This window comes from Hippoglossus stenolepis, chromosome 2, assembly GCF_022539355.2.
Source record: "Hippoglossus stenolepis isolate QCI-W04-F060 chromosome 2, HSTE1.2, whole genome shotgun sequence".
Classification (NCBI taxonomy): domain Eukaryota; kingdom Metazoa; phylum Chordata; class Actinopteri; order Pleuronectiformes; family Pleuronectidae; genus Hippoglossus; species Hippoglossus stenolepis.
This window is the reverse complement of record NC_061484.1, coordinates 5,017,656-5,030,929: the sequence shown is the minus strand read 5'-3', so window position 1 is coordinate 5,030,929 and position 13,274 is coordinate 5,017,656. Positions and strand designations below refer to the sequence as shown.

Sequence of the window (13,274 nt, the reverse complement as noted above, 5' to 3'; positions counted from 1 at the left end):
ACTATGATGAGTTTGTTTCCAGAAAGCCCAATTAGTGGCTGGAATGTAAAATATTGACAGCATTAATACAGGACTTAACCTTAAAGGGATAGTTCACCCAAAAATGAAAATTCACTCTATCTACTCACCACTATGCCGATGGAGGGGTGGGTGAAGTGTTTGAGTCCACGTAACACTTTACTGCACAGTAACTGCTGTTTGTCTCACAAGTATGTTGAGAAAGGGAATATAATATTGACAGTTAGGTTTTCATCACAGTATTAACATCTGAAACAGCAACATTTTTTTGTTACCTGAAAATGAGTTGATCCTAAGCATGATGTAGATACCATGCTCTGCAGTTTCTGCATTAGAAACTAGGAGGAGGATCACAGAGGACATTGTTCAAACACGGTGTAAATGATGCTGTTTTGAGTCTAGTATGAACATCGGGGCTCTCGGACACTGGAGCCACGGTATGGAGGCATTTTATTTTTTTCTGTCGTTTTTTTTGCAATTGAAGAATTGGTCACCAGTTACTTCAAATGTATTGATGTTTAAAGTGAACTTTAACAACAGAACTGTTTTGTGTTAAATAGTATTAAAGGATATTTAGCCCAGATATTCACCACTGTTCCACTGTTCCGAGATGGGTAAAAGGTCTAAAGGGCATGTGGGGAGTCTCAGGGGCAAATTCAATACAATTGAGTAAAGTGACACGTGAACACTTCTTTAAAGTCGTCGTTTAAATGAGGTCCTTCACCAAAGAAAATTTAGGTTCCACCGAGATTTGAACTCGGATCGCTGGATTCAGAGTCCAGAGTGCTAACCATTACACCATGGAACCCATGTAACACTACATTGATGATCAAGTCTATTAAATATCTGCCTCTCATTCACAGTTGGTTGATGTTGATATGTGATATGTTTCACTAGCACTGTGCTGAACATGTGACGCTGAAAACACAAGGGACAAAGTATCTCTCGATGGGAACATTAACACGTTCTCATCGGTGGACTGTGCTGTTAGCATGTTAGATTCCGTCCACCAGAAGAACTGTGCGGAGGAAAACACAAACTGATGCGCATCGGTCAGTTGTTTCCGCATGATCCAATAACGTTGAGTCAGACGTTAAAACGAACAGTTGGCCAGTACGGGGATCGAACCCGCGACCTTGGCGTTATTAGCACCACGCTCTAACCAGCTGAGCTAACCGGCCTTAAGCGCACAGGGTAGGTGACATTCTTTATATAGTGCACATATGTTATTTATTTTTGTCGTCTCAAGCTGATGTTGTGTGCAGATATAATTAGTACCTCACCTGCACGTCACATGTCCTTATCACAGTGTATCCACCGTGAAAGAAAATGCCCATAATCCACTTCTCAGCTAGACTCTCCACTGACTTTATTTAGGTTAAACTCATCATCGTTTGGTGTCAAGCTTCCTGATGTCATTGTTGATAAACGATGGGCTGTCTGATGAGCCGTGATTTATGATCCTTGTCGAACTGTCCTTTTCTGTACTTTGATGATTTGGATGAGGAGCACATTAGTCCATTCAGTCTTTGAGGAAACATTTGCCCTGTGGACATGTTGGGACATATTCAAAAACATAGAAAAATATGCTGAACTTATCGCAATAATTTTTCACTTTATTAATTTTGCCACAGTTCCTGACTCCTGCTTTTTCTTCTTATGTAATGAATATTTGCTCTGGCTCAGGGTGACATCCAGAAAACAAAATGATCTTATACTCTAAGCAGCTCCTGAACAACTGATATCTTGGCTATGGTTCATATCAACTAAAGACATTTTTTATTCATGTAAACTACAGTGGTGGAGAAATTATTCAAACATTTTACTTGTAGAATTACAAATAGACAAGAATGTATTCGAGTAAAAGTAAAAATACCAGATTAACCTTTCTTCTTGAGCAAAAGCATTTGATTTTAAATATACCTAAAAGTAAAAGTCCCTAATGTAAATCCATTTTGGGTGAGTGCACCTGCTACAGGTTCACTCTGACTGAAGTAGGCGGGATCTAATGTTACTTGCCCTCTCTTTATTGATGACTTTTAATGACATTAAAGAACTGGGATGTCACTCAGGAGAGTACACACCTCCACCAAGGCCCAACGGTCCCCGTATGAAACAGCATTTAAATTCACTAGATCTGGATTTCATAAATCTCATAAAAACTCATAGTTATCATTCCCCTAAACATTACAGATTTCTTCCAGAGACATGAATTCAAATCTTACAAATCAATGAAAACATTGAAAAACACCCTCTCACAATGTTAAAGAAAGTGAAAACAAAAAACCTGGATACACACAAAAACTGTATGGTTTCTTCTCTTACAAACAAACAAACAAACAAATGGAAACAAAAACAGATAATGTGAACATATTCGTAAATATAAATGGAAATAAGAAATATATTTAATGAAATGTACCCTACTTTATAACATCCAAATAAGTAAAATAATTATATTGCTGCTGGGTTTTAAATATTGTGTCCATCTGCCTCTTAGTATTCAGTCACCTGGATGGTGTGCACAACATATCCTTTTCTTGAAGTAGGTAACCTTCAGATCATTGAAGCAATAACCCACATCAACTTGTAGTTAGTCAAAGAAAATGAATTGCCAACTCAACAGGATCCAGATCTACCGGTAGAAATGCTCATAGAGTCAACACTTATGGCATCCAAAACGTTGAGGCCCCTCCTCTCAGCTTCACTATCACCTCTGCAAGGCTCTCTGCAAGCACTGCGGTGATCACCAGAAACCAGCAGAGGGCAGCAGAGCCCAGCCAGGAGCCAGAGGCCTGTACCTACATCAATTGGACTCAAGGGTTCTCTGAGTTCAGTTTTCTCTATAAACCCTCTTGTTGAAGGTTAAGGACAGAGGATGGCACACCTTGTTGAGGCCTATGAGACAAATTGTGGTTTGTGAATATGGGCTATGCAAATAAAATATGATTGATTTGATTGATTGACATGCTGGTTTTATAAGGTTTAACTAGACAAGATGTGTGTACTATCATAGGAACCTGGATATTGAAATGGTTTAGAAACTTCCTCCAAGGCTAAACTTTCCTTTTCCATTATTTGGAGAAAAGAGAGAAAAGAAAGAGCTTTCCAAAAGATGCGGCTCACTTTTTGAAATGGAAAAAAACTAGGAAGGAGTCTTGTTCATGAAACTCAGAATTTCCTCATGCCAAAGTCAACATCACACCAGGTCCACTCTCTGAGAATCTTGACAGTTTAGAGACAGTTGCGGTTCTGACCATTCATATGCTGTAATTGGTTGATATATGACATGATGTATGACACAGACTCACCTCATGTCTTTATCTAAAATCAGTGAACCACGATAAAAGCTTTTAAACAGCAAGTGTTGTATGACTGTTTACTCAGGCTGCCTCCATCTGAGCAGTTAGTGCCAGCTGTACCAGTCACTCTCAGCTTCACTTCACAGATCGAACACACACACCCAACCTCACAATGATTGATCTGTGAGGGTGAACAGGATGCATAACTGTAAGACCATGCAGAGATATCTCAAGGATACAATGGAATCATGTGATACACTGGCCTCCAACTGAGTCTCCAAGATATGTAATTAAGCAATTTGAATTATTATAAACAGCAAGGAGGTTTTGTTTTCACTCCTGTCGGTTGGTTTTTTGTTTGTTTTCTCGTCTTCACCGTTTCCCCAGGGAACAATTCATGTATCTTGATGAAAAATATAAGGCACCTCTAGGGAACTGAAATCTCTTAGTATATGTGTAATTTGATTGAACATAATGGGACTGTTGGGTCGTTGTGGAGATATATGCTCTACTGAGTGCCATTCTAGTGATATGTGCTGTGGAAGCGGTGATTTATTGCTCTACTCTCATTTTAAACCATTATACAATCAGCAACACCATAAAATCAAAAATTGACAGTGATTCTAGGTGCAAAATCCTGACCTCTAATGCTGTCTCCCTCTTTAACTGTTGTGCGAACACATCTTTTACTCTCTAGCTGTAGTATTTGCTTTGCCATCGTTGACTGTCAATCAGCTGTGTTTAACCTCTGACTCCAGAAAACGGTGACTCCTGTCAGCGGTCCCTCAACCAAAGCTATATAGCTTAAAGTAAACAAGGAATGGCTTAAATGTGCACCTTACTGAATCAGGAACTGTGATGGATATTGGACATAAAATTGGCCTAAATCCTAGATCCACCACTGCTTTGTGGAAACCCAGGTGAGGAGGTTTCAAAACTCTCAAAATTGGCTAAACCGCTGATATTTTATTCCACAGTTACTTGACTGGTTGGCAAAAGCTGGAAAAGTAATAAACAGTCATGCAATAAAATCTATACCAACCTTGCGGATGATGTGGATGTCGTATTTTTACTTTGACCTACACGTCATACTTTGCTCTGTGTCTTCATACAACAGTATGTTCATACTCTGCTAGTAAACACATTCTCTGGCCCGCTCAAGGCATCCCTCTGCCCCGGGGTGAGAGGAATGAACACGACTGATCTCCCCTCTCAGTGAGTCAGGAAAAAAAAACTTCTTCCTTTTAGATGAATCCTGAACACTCAACCACTTCTAACTCAATGTTGCTCTTTATTTCTTTTCTCCTTTTGAATAAATTTGATCAATCCTTTAGCCTAGCATTGTGTGGATTCTCTCTTCTGAGATGGTAAGGATGGTCTGGGTTAATATTGCTCTTTTCTAGTCTTGATGACCACTCAAAGCTCTTTCTAGAACAGTTTTGCCCTTGACGCATTCACACACTCATTCATACAGGGTATCTATGTGCAGCACTTTTTCTATAACACTCATACACTCCTGGTACAGCCATGGGGAGATATGGGGATCAGTGTCTTGCCAAAAAACACTTTTGTACACAGAACGGAGTAGCTGGGGATGGAAACACCAATCTGATCAGTCCAGATATTCTCTGGAGTTCAGTGCATGTATGAAAGCAGTTTAGGTAAATAACTATCCATGTTAATGGTCTCAATCTCAGTTCCTCCTGGCCTCTTAGTGCTACCCTCAACTAAGAATGTTCTGCTCAAAGTATTTGTAGCACCATGTCATGTCCAGGAACATACAGTATACTGTATTACAATTTTTGTCATTTCTCTGGAGCCTCAGTCTCTTGCTCAGGAACGGCTTCCTACCGGTGGAACTTTCTCCCACCAAAAACAACAGCCACACATTCTTTCTCAGTTTTAAGCATGGTCTCTTTAAATGCTGGAGGGTTTCCACTTTGTGTCAGAGCAGCTCCTAATCCTGTCTTTGGGTCTGTAGTTTCAGCTCCTCCTGAGGGCTGTACTATTTCTTCACTGCTGCTTTGACTACAGTATATTGTCCTTCTGCCTGAGAGACGCTCCCTTATGCATTTCAATCCTCACATCATGTTACTGTTGCAAAAAACCGTGTCCTTGTGTTTCTGTTGTTGCATATCTCATAAGCACTTTCTCCACCGCAATTCCAAGGTTCAGATAGTCTCCTGTGACAACTTGGCGAACTTGCACAACTCTTCTCAAGGCACTTTACACAGTAAGGTCCAGACCATACAATCTCGTAGAGAAACCCACCCGTTCCAACATGATTAAAACCAGCTGTTGCTCTTCTCTGTGGTCATAAACCTTTCATTTACCTTCTGCTAATTTAAAGCCAGCTACCAGCCTGAAAGTGGTAATAGCCACACTTCGAAGCAGAGTGTCCTTTTCAAGAGGGGGTCAAAGCAGATGTGACAGTTAGATCACAAGCTGATCAATGGTGGACTTCAGCAGGAGTGAGAGTGGTAATAAAACCTGAACACAACTAGAAGGGCATTCAGAGAGAGCATGCGTCCACCAAGCCTTATTGGCCACATTGCATATTGCGATCAGATACATCTAGGCTACAATCTGCACGAAAATGTTCTGCAAACTGCTCACATTAAACCCAGGCAAAATACGCATTCAGCTATATTTGTTGCTGTGCACTGTACAGTAACTGAATAAAGAACACCACTTAATTTGATTAACAGAATCCAGATCATTATTCAGATCCACATCAAATTTGACCTGTTCATAGATATTAGCAGTCTACACAAGCCAGATTTCTTTTCATAATGTTCATCAGATTATATCTTTAGTAATTCACAATTTTTTTTTAAAACAACCAATTTCAAAATGCTAAAGAAAACGAAACAATCTCTAATAAATAAGCATAAAACCATGACATAATGACTAATGAGTTTTTGGCAGTGGTGTACTGCCAGGACAAACCACTGCTTGACTTGTTATAAACACCAATTAATTAAGCATGACAGCTGTCATGCTATTGTGAAATATTCACAGGAGCAGATTATGCACGGCTTCATACTGTATAGTACTGGTATATATTTGAGTACACAACTGCCTTTCTTTGTGTATATTTATGCAGCCTTTAACAGAAATTGCAAAAAATAATAAATATGACTCTCCTAAGTGGATTTTTTGGTAGATATCAGGGTGGTAGATCTCGGCTTACGTTTGGTATTAAAAAGTTATCTCGGGCTCGAAAAGGTTGGTGACCACTGCCCTACAGGCATCATAAAGTAGAATGTGCAGCTTTGGGATCATCTTGTGAAATAAACTCCTTTTCCCTGAAGTAAGATAAAAAATCTCTGCCTGCCGCTGGCCTGTGAAATGCTCTATACCATCATCCTCTCTGCATAAAGATAATAATGAACGCCCGAGGGTGACATTTTGTTATACAATACAAATCTGTTAAAGATTGTAACTTATTCCTAATGTGGCACTCCTACGTTTTGATTACGCTTCACTTGCCATCTGAAAGGCTTCTTTAGTTCTCTATCTAATCTAAATGAAAAAACATGTGTCACAGTCTGGTGCTGTGTGTGAAACAGTGTGTCTGTGGTTGCCTGAAGAAGAGGAGTGGCATTGCAGTGTTTTTTTTTTAGTGTGTTTTATTGTCTCTATAACTTGGGACTCCTGTTTACTTACAGGTGGAGCAAAACACAACCAGAAGAGTACAAACAGTAAAAATCTTTACAGCAGTTGTTGGAAATCTGATACAGAAGATATGCAAATCAACACACCGCCCAGGTACAGAATGTCTCTGTGCACATACAAACAGAGAAGGTTGCAGCTATTGAGCCACACTTCAGACAATGTAACGTGTGCATGAATCAGAGCTCTGGCATGTTCATATGTTAGCTGCTGCGTTCAGTTCAGATTTGTCATGTTTTCTCTGCACCCGAGGGAGACACATACCCCTGCTCAGCCGCACCTTTGTGTAATGGGAGCTGTGTGAAGCACACATTGAGGTGCCGGTGTCTGCAGTGCTGCCCCCTCATAACATAATACACACGACTTACTGCTATGTAGTGCTCATGGTGGATGACTGATTTTGTAATCCTGCCTAAAAATCATTCTCCTCCCCAAGAGTTCAGCACTGCATCAAAAGATAGATGTTTTTTTTCTTTCTTTTTTTTGTTTGGCTGATAAGGTTGAGCAAGAGCAGCTGTGTTTTCTTCAAACATGCACACACACACACACACACACACACACACACACACACACACACACACCCCACACCCACACACACACCCACACCCACACCCACACCCACATACAGTGGAAAAGTACTGGACAAAGCACAGACTGTGACTGCGCACCAACCCTCATCACTGCCATCAACAGTCCCACACACAAAGCCACAGTTGCCTGCTCACTCAGTTTATTAAATTACACACAGGCATACTGTGCGAGATCAAACTCACTATTTGACAACTCAGTGCATAATAAGTGTTACAGCCATAACAACCATTACAGTGCACAATTTAATAGCTACTACAGTGTAGCGAGGGATTTTAAGGCTGTGGTTAAATTAGTGTACATAAATTGTATATTCTAGGCTGGCTGTCTTACATTTTATCTGTATATCTCTATATGTGTTCAAACCATAGACTGTAGGTTTAAACAAACATAAGATTGTTTTAAAATTGAAAGTTGATCCGACTGAAACAGTTCAAGTGTCATTTTCCTTTAATGGTGGACAAAGATAGTCATTGTTTTGAAGGAATGGGTGGTAATGTGATTTAGTTTCAGTGATGGTTTAGTGGTTTTAGTGTAGTTAGCACACGTAAATGTCTCGTCTGAAGAACAGACCATTACTTTTTATAGCAATATGTTTATAACGTGCATGTAAATACAAGCAGGTTTAAATGATTATAACTGTTTTCTTTTTTTGTATTTTCAGCCCATTTAGTGCTGAACTGTAGCGGAATTGCAGGAGCAGACAGTTTGCATTCAGTGGTGGAAAGTAACCAAGTACATTTACCCATGTACTGTTGGTTTCCAATTTATGCATTTAGAAAAGCTATTACAACCTACTTTTATTGTCTAAGGGACACAGGAAGTTACATAACAAGAGAAGGGTGCAGACACTTTAGATACATTTATTTACAGGAAAATGTAAAGTAAATATCGTCCAAACAGAAAAACTAAACAGAAAAATAGAAGCCACTTATATTGTCCGATATAAATGGCAGAGAACCCCTACCAGAGCAGAACTGTGCCCATTCCCTATACAATATTTTTGATACCTCTAGTACATTTAGCTGATAACACATCTTTAACCTGAATAACATCTAAATGCATTATTTACTGTCACTTTTGTGTAAGTTGTAATTACTATATTATTCATATAGTATTGATTTTGATCATGCCTGAGTGGGATGGTGGTTATCAAAAATCGACTGTACATGTGTTATTGAAGATCTCATATAGACCACTATCCTATATTTGTGTGTTGGATTCCACGTCATATTTCTTGTCATATCATTTTTTTTATTGTCAAGTTAGCAAAATACCATTCAGCTAACTTGACAACTTGGCATTTCAACATTCTTCATCACACAGTAGGACATCAGACTGTTTTATGGCTGTCAGATTAACAGATTAATCGAAAATAATACCTTCAAGCCTCTGCCCATGCACACAGGTATTTATAACCACTCACTGATTAGACCTGGTCAGGATCATGGATTGTGTATTAAAATGGATGACGTGTCTTCACTTCCATACAGTAGGTTGTTCAAAAATGAAGCTTAAGTATTCGGGTGCTGCCATGTTGCATCTTAATGTCATTTGGAGCCAGAGTCTGTGCAGTAGTGATCGTGGAGTTGAGCTGGGGTAGTGAGGTCCCTGCGATACACATGCTCGACCAATTGCAATTCAGTCTCAGCTGTCAATCATGATGTTTCACCCTGTTTTTAGAGCATCAAATAACTAATGAAAAACTATACTAACCTCAGAAATGGATGAGAACTACCGAAAATGACAGAAACCCTATTTGAGAAAACATGATTTAACATGCACTTTTGGTCAATGCCAACATGGAGGAGGTAAAGTACATATACAGCACCTTACTGCTTCCAGCCACTAGGGGGTGAACTAGATGATTTGGCTTCACTATCTTCTTTGAGAGTGCAGCTGTCAATCAAACCCAATTTGTCCAGCGAAGAGGTCAAGAGGCTTTAACCTTGAGAGCTACATACATTCATCGCACGAAGGGAGCGCATCCCCCGCACGGACGCGTCCGCCGCGGTTGTGAAGGCTGTAAAAGCCGCCGCCGCCGCACAGAGAGCTCTTGACTACGACGCCCGACCCGAGTGTCCGGCCTCCTCCATAGCCCTAGCAGCAGCCCCGCTCGGGGCGAGTAAGAGGAAGAGGTGTCAGATATGCCCCAGGAAAAAGGACTGTAAAACTCACAACACAAGGGTTAAACCTCACAACATTGACAGTGTCTAGGAAAAGAATATTCTGATAAAGTGTTGTGACATTTGTTTTTCAGGGAAACCTTATCCCAATTAGTTAGGGAGCAGCTATAATTAAAAGCAACAGTATCCTTTGCTTTGGAAGAGGAGTTCCTCTTCCTAATAAGAGGAGTTTGGTGTTTGCATCCACTTGTTATAAATAGCACTAGAACGCAGTAAGAGCATGGTGCATTCCCCTAACTGCTTTGCTTTTTGTTTTCTCAAGAGGTCCCTTCTTCACTTCTTCTTTTACTTAACACCAAAGCTTTCCAGATTCTTAATGTACCCTTTGTTTCATTGAGTCACACCAAATCTTAAAAAAAAAAAAACATTTCAATCATTTGTACCAAACTAAAGCATTACATTAATCTAAAGATCTACCAGGTATATTTTATACCTCTCTTAATTAATTGTTGGTGAAAGAATCCACAGTCCACTTATCTGTCAAGCCAGATATAAGTATATAGTTTTGAAGGATGCTGCCACACAGGGGAAGAACGCAGAAACACAAACACAGTAAGGACCAGGCTCAGTTTATCAAACTATTTCCTTCAACTTTCCAGTCATGTAGGCAATGCATGCTGAGGACCTAACCTCAATGGTTAGGTCTTTGCTAAAGCTCAAATGTCGTCAATATGGCAAAACTTTGGACCAGAAGTGATAAATGAGATGAGAGCATTTGCACTGAAGTAGTCTGTAATAATAGTTCTATTTTAGGTGTTGATGGGCATCAGTGAAAGTGCTGGTCTTTCTGTCATGCATGGATCGTTGCTTTGTCCTTGGTTCTTTTGTCAATGTCAGCTGTTTAATGTCCAGCTCTAGTTTATTCATATACTTAAAAGATAGGACAAGATGTTGAATATCCCCTGTATATTTTAAGGTCTTCCAAACTGTAATGATGATAAATTGCCAACCAGCAGCCGTTAGAGTTAGCTAAGCTGCTTTTAGATTGTAATGTGTACTGTAGAAACCCCATATCTATTAGCAGAGGTCTAAATAGATCAGCCTGTGCCCTTAATGAATTGGTCATTAATCAACAAAACAAATCTACTTCGTGTGATTACAATATTATGTAGACGGATATTATTGACTGATCTAAAAGTAGATTATGAGATGTAAATTATTTTGTGTTACAGTAGAAGCAAAAAGAGGATGATTTGTCAAAATCTACTACAAAAATTGTACAGCATGTAGTGTAAATGATAAAATAACAAAGGTCCATGTAATAATATTAATATATATGAAATAGGAAAAAGTAAAACAGAAACTATCTTGGTATCTTAAGTTGTAAAACTAAAGCCAACTTAAATTTTTATTAAACAATCTTTTTTTAATCAACTGCGAAGGTAAACTGATGATCAGTTTACCTTCGATCTGCTCCATCATCTAGGTGGAGTTGCCATAGGAGCACGATTCAGTTGCAAATCTAGGATTTTTCTAAATCTGGGGCCATAAAGGGGCCACAATTTACACAGAGGGGCCAATTGCAGTATATGTCCAACGTTCATCACAATTCCCGATTCAGTAAGGTGATCATTTAGGTCAGTCCTTGTTTACTTTTAGCTCTATAGCTTTGAGCAATAACACACATCATTGAATTTATTTTGAAAATGGTTTCTTGGTCAAGCACATTGTGTTCTTCAAAAAACTTCAGGGGCCAGTGCCCCCCCCTGGATCCACCCCTGGATCCGACCCTCATGTGATTTAACAAGGATATCTCTATAATCAACTTAGAATTAGCTAACTAAACCAAAGCTAAACTTTTGATTTCAATGTTGACATTGCTGGATTTTTTTGTAGTGAGAGAAAAAAGTGCAAGTCTGTTGAAATGATGCCTCTGGTCATGTTTCATTCAACCTTAGAAAAATAAGCCAGTAGTGGTTTAATCCATGAAAAACAAACTTTACATAGAGCCAGGATAGTAGTTTCCCTTGTTTCCCATTCTATAAGCAGAGCTAACCAGCTTCATTTTATCATGCAGCCATTACAGAAATATCAGTCTCAGCCTCCCCAGAATGTTGAACTAACTGATCCTGCACCTTAACCTTATTCGCTCTTTTCATTTTACTTCAATGTGCTGAAGATCAGAGCTACGACACTGGCTCATCATCGCTGCTGACTGCTCTGTGTGTTTAAACAAGTAGACAAAGGCACCAATTGTTTAGAGCAAGACACCATTGCAGTTTTGCTTGTGGGCGACGGTGTTGCCAGATTACACAGTCGCAAAGGTGACATTAAAGCTGTGCCCTGGACCATGCACCTTCACAGTGAGGAATTCACACCAGCCTCTGAAATGTGGTGTATGGACTCTGCTCTGGTGTGCACCACAGTTTATATTTGTACGTAGAGTGCCACAGAGCTCAATTCTGAAAATAGTGCCTAAATTAAACACAGGACTTCTAGAAGCTGTTACTCTCCTGGGGTTTGCGTGGTGAGGCAGCTCCTCCCCCTCACATGTTGTGTCAAACTCGCACTCCAGCTTGGCTGGGAAATATCAGAGCAGCTAAGCTAGGTGCTAATGTCAATTTAAACCCACTAAATGGCTGGAGCACTAATAGTATGTTGCATTTTTACTGTGTTAAATATTACTGCAATGCCTGCAGCTCTCGAGACATTGAGCAACCTAAAAGACACAAACTGACTAGGAAAAGATGCAAAACTGAACAGGCTGCAGGCTGAACTCTGGCACAGTGGTGCCAAAGGTCAGCCTGCAGCTCTTTCAGGCTGAACTCTGGCACAGTGGTGCCAAATGTCGGCCTGCAGCCTGTTCAGTTTTGCATCTTTTCCTGGTCAGTTTGTGTCTTTTAGGTTGCTCAATGTCTCGAGAGCTGCTTGCAGACATGCACTGAACTCTGTAAAAGCTCTGGACAGTCTCCGGAGGGGGTGTATGCGAGAACCCCAATGCGCAAGTTTCTCTGGAGTTTCCCCGACCATCCCCCTTATTAAAACTAAAGAGAGAGAGCGCCTCCACAGGAATCACCCGATCAAATGGGTGTGTTGAAGACGTATCTATCGTCTTGTCACTAATCCATCCATGATACTACATGAACTTATCACCTTGTGACCTGGTAGGGGGCACCAGGGGTGGCCGGTCAGGGGGTACACCCTTGGCTACAATTCAGACCCCACTCCTGCGTGTGCTGTTGGTTCTGCTATGTGGTTGATACTGTCAGGTTTGATGGCTCTGAATGGTTGATCTAGGGTCGAGAAAAATGTACCATTTTCGGATGATAATATTTAAACCAACTACAAACTGAGATTTAATTCATAGAGTGATTAAATAAAGCTCTTTAAAAAACTCCCAAATTGTCTTTAGTTTAAGTTTTATAGTGTACGTCTTGTGTATTTAGCTCCACCAAGGAGGTTGTGTTTTCCCCCGTCCATTTGTTTGCTGGTTTGTTTGTTTGTGAGCAAGATTATACAACAACGACTGGATGGTGTGGGTCAGGGAAGAACCCAATACATTTAGATA

The 13,274-nt window shown here is 40.0% G+C and overlaps 2 non-coding genes across 2 annotated transcripts; both read right to left on the bottom strand.

The window, feature by feature from the left end:
- Positions 1-754: 754 nt before the first annotated feature.
- On the bottom strand, positions 755-826 carry trnaq-cug. The gene has a single exon. It is a non-coding gene; the product is annotated as a tRNA-Gln (tRNA).
- A 299-nt stretch (positions 827-1,125) lies between these two features.
- On the bottom strand, positions 1,126-1,199 carry trnai-aau. The gene has a single exon. It is a non-coding gene; the product is annotated as a tRNA-Ile (tRNA).
- Positions 1,200-13,274: the final 12,075 nt, after the last annotated feature.